Raw genomic sequence first — 4,541 nt, forward strand, 5'->3', positions numbered from 1 at the left:
TGATTTTTTTTTTCTTTCACCCCTCTAACATTTTTTTTTTTTGTTATGTTGTCCTGTAATTTGTCTCCTTACATCCCAAATATGTGGATAGTCCTGAGTTTCCCAGCCTCGGCACCCTCTTGCTCACAGCTCTCCCTGGATAATTGCACTGGCTTTGTATTTATGATTATTGTTGATACTGGTGACTCTGAAATTTTATATCCAACATAGCCTTTGCTCTTGAACTATAAATCTACGTATCCGATTGTCTATTTAAATGGACCACAGGGATCTCAAATTCAGTATGTCCAAAGGGGAACTCACTTTTTACATTTTACAAATCTACTCTTCTCAGAATTTCAGCTCTCTGTTCATGCTCTCACGATGTCATCAATAGCCTAAACTAGAAAACAGGTTTTAATCTAAAAGCATCGTTTCCTAATTTTGCACATTCACTCGTTCACCAGCTTTGTTGATACTACCCCTCACATATTCTTTGAATCAGTTCCGGCTCCTCTATCTCCAGAGATACCACCTCTGGATAGAAACAAGTTCTCAGCCTCTACTCTATTATAGACTATCAACAGCTGTCAGTCTTCCATGGTGGTAACCAAATAATCTGTCTAGATGATAAATCTTATAAAGTCCCATCCATACCCACACCCCAAAACAGCCTAAAACCTTCAGGATGAAGATGCATTTCATTTGCTCGCATATAAAGTCCTCCGGGATGTACATGCAGGAATAACTCGTGCCTCGTCATTCCTTATACTTTATGTCGCACTTGTATTGAATTACAAGCAGTTACCTTGATGTACTGTGTTTTGTTACTGAGCTTTTCCTTTTCCCTGACACAGTGTCTTTTCTCCTTATCTATCCAGCAAACTCCTACTCATAAGAGAATCTGTTCCCTGAAGCCATCTCCCTATACTTCAAGTCAGACTTTACTTCTTTTATCCCTCCCCTTATGAACTGTCTGCATATTATTCATACAGCATTTATTTACTTCTGTACTGTGTGTAGAGGTTTCCCATTTGCTCCCCCCAAATTAGCACCCTGTCTGCTGTACAGTATGATCTCATTTATAGTTTCCTAACATATGAATGATTAAATCTACTGGATCACTTTTTTCTTAATACAATAAGCTCGCAAAATAGTCAGACTTTGAGATCTCATCAGGACTGCTCCCTCGGGAGTGAGAGCTAAAGCACATGGCTAAGTTGATGAAAGTGGTTTGCTAAATAAAATCAAGATTCTCTTTAGAAAAAGGACAGAGACTAGTGAAAAAACAATCAACAGTATCTGCCATAATAGTGTTATTTTGGTGACAGTATCTAATTGCTGTCGAATTCTGAGTATCCACGCCATTGAAATTATAAGAAAAGTGAGATATTACTTTTATCACACACACACACACACACACACATTTACAAGGGCATATGTAATACACATCTATATAGTTCCTATATTATAATGCGTTATATCATATAAAATATTTTTTCGTTCAATTTATGTCAGCTGTTTCCCACTACTAGAGAAAATAGACTTCTAAATAAAAAGGAGTGTGGAGAGGAGGGAGGCGATCACATTCTGGTGGTGATTCAGTGGCTGAGCCAGCTGATGCTCAGCTATTCAGAAAGAGAACAACTCTTGAAGAGGGTTGTGCATTAGGCTGGCTGAAACTCAACAATTCTAGAAAAAGAAAAAAAAAAAAAACAGATTTAGCCAAGAGGAAGTAAAGGACTGAGCACTGTTAAAGACTTAATGAAACAGATGGCCCATTGTTTTGCAATGGAGCCACTACAATCAAGTCTGTTTTTAACCCATTTTAAAGACTTGTGTATTGATGTTTCAAAAAGGAGACTCTAATCCTGGAGAATTTATCAGCAATAACATTTTTGTCCTGCACAGCTGAGTGATAGTGATGAACTAAACACCACTTAGAAGAATGAATTTGCTAAGGGCTCAGTATTTTTTTTATTTTTATTTTTATTTTTTTTTAGTTTGGGATACTTTAATTTCTATCCTGGATAAATTTCTTGATGAACAACTGGAAGCGCAGAGTGGGAAAATATAATGTGAATTATTGGTCACCAGTTTTCATGTTGGTAAAATTAAAATAACCACAAATTATGATATTTTTAATAACAGAATTAATAAGATTGTTCAATGACACATCATTTTATAATTTATTTGTCATATAGAAACTAACAAGAGTGTTTGGCTAGATAAATTTCGACTTACACTCTACACAGAGAAGAGATATATCTCTCAGTTTGGACAAGAAAATAAGGTTGACATTTACTTGCTGCAGTTAGAAATAATACCGACAGCTCATTCTTGCTCCAGAATACTCTCGCTATTATGTGTCTAACCTTCCTTTTCACCTGCCTTATATTCTTAATTGTTTTTAAAACAAGTTCTGGAATACTTAAGGCACCTATTGTTGATATTGAATATGCTATTTATTTATTCATTCAGTCATTTTTTAGGTCGGAGAATCCAGCACTAGCCCATTCCTTGGCTGTGAATATCCACCCCCAATTTCTGTCAATACAATAACACAAAATAGTTGATCATTTGCCACCTTTGATTAAAAAGAATGGTGTCATTAGAATGTGGTGTACTGCCAGAGTGTTGATGACGGGCTCACTCCTCTATTCACTGCTCTCCCTCTATCCCCTCATCCAGCCTTTTCGGAAGGGGTCGTCTGTCCTCATTATCTGCTCTCTCGCAAGTGCCATTCTTTATTCCAAACTATCTCGATTTTGTCTCAGCCACTGTTTTGAATTTGTCTTACTTAGTTCTTCAATTTATTTAATTGCCAGCAACAAATGTTCCTTTTCAGATCTCATCCTGCTTGAAATCTCTGCTACATTTCTATTAGTCCCTGGTTTTTGTGTCTTTTCAAGTGGGAAGTATCGTAGCCCAATTCGAAGATTCAATTTCTCACCTTCCCTGAGCCGGCCAATTACCTTCTGTGCAGCGTGGTTTATCACCAGCTTTAGCTCTACCGTCTTTGAGGTCCAGCTTTGCTGCTGTGGATCTTTTCTCTTTTTGTGGTATGAGTCCTAAGCAGGATTACTAAACCTGCAGGTACTAAATTCAAGGTTATTGAAGTGTTTAACCTGAGAGGCTCAGATCCCCATCCAGCTCCTCCTAGGTGGAGCTGTTGGAACTAGCATTCTAAATTTACCTCTTGCCAGCCATTATTTTAATTCACGTAAGAATCGCTTTGGGGTGGTTAAAATGCAGATTCGTGCACCCTTGTGAATTGGGAGTCTGAAAGTGATAAGGCCAATAAATATACATTTTACTGTGTATCTTCACGTGACTGATTTTCCAGTCTTAGAAGCTACTCAGAAAACAAGCGAGTTAGTAATAAGACACTAACTGGGATATTTTTTAAACCTACGGTGTAATTGATTGATATTGAGCATCACCTATCATCTTCATTTCTATCCTCATTTGAAAGCATGCACATTCTCATGTGAAAACCTGCCTAAATCAATTTTGCTGCCACTTTGCTAATTTTTTGTCCTGTTTAATTGCACTGTGTAAAATATTTGAGCTGAAGGCTGTCTGACTATAAGTGGCTCCAACAAAGATATTTATGAACCCTCATGACAAAATGTCAAGAGGTTGCAGTATTACGGATAGTTTGGTGACTCAGTAATGTTATCAAAGACTCAAAGTCTTCCATCTTTTGTGGTTATGTCATTATAAGCATGTCGATGTTCATCTTCAGGTTTGTACAGGACAAGAAGTCACACTCACTTAAAGCACCCGTCATAGCTTTGGACATTATGTCCTCAAACGATTATGTCCAAAGGCAGGAAGGAGGGAGGAGCCTTTTCATCATGTCCCCCTCTCCTTTTTTCTGGGAGAGTTTTCTTTTTAAAGCATCACAGTGGGCTTCTTCACATGACTGAGTTTCCGAGAGCACTCTATATGCTCACTCCAACTTAATCACGGTGGAAAGTTCAGGAATCATTGTATACCAGAGGCTGCAGGAGGATTCCAGACTCCCTGAGCACAATTATCTACAAATGCGAAATGATGTTAATATTCTATTTATCTGATTCTTTTGTCAGAGTAAGTAAATAACATTTGAAATTGATATGCTGTCATGGTTTTAAATTAAACATGTATGTAATTAATACAGTAAACATAATAATAGCTTCCGATATTATTAAAACCTTGGACTTTATACACTCAAGTTGGCCAACAAAGTTCTTAATGAATCTTCTCAATGGGAAAATTAAATTCACCTTTTATTTGATACAGACAGTGGTCAAGATCATTATATGTGTCATGTGTCATATGTTGTTTATATCGGAGATCTTTTCGAGTTGATGTTTTCATCGTACTTAGATACTGTTTGATGAAACACTTTGGTTGTGTACATAACCCGAGTTCTCCCCTAGTTCTCTTCCTACTTATCTATTGAATCATGTCACACATGTTGCATTATTTCCAAAGGCTGTATTTTCAGTCTTCTTTGCTTTCTGGTTATACATGGTTATTTCAGGAATTTCGTTTTATTACGTTATTCAACTGCT

The sequence above is a fragment of the Pteropus alecto genome, unplaced genomic scaffold, assembly GCF_000325575.1.
Source record: "Pteropus alecto unplaced genomic scaffold, ASM32557v1 scaffold17, whole genome shotgun sequence".
Taxonomy (NCBI): domain Eukaryota; kingdom Metazoa; phylum Chordata; class Mammalia; order Chiroptera; family Pteropodidae; genus Pteropus; species Pteropus alecto.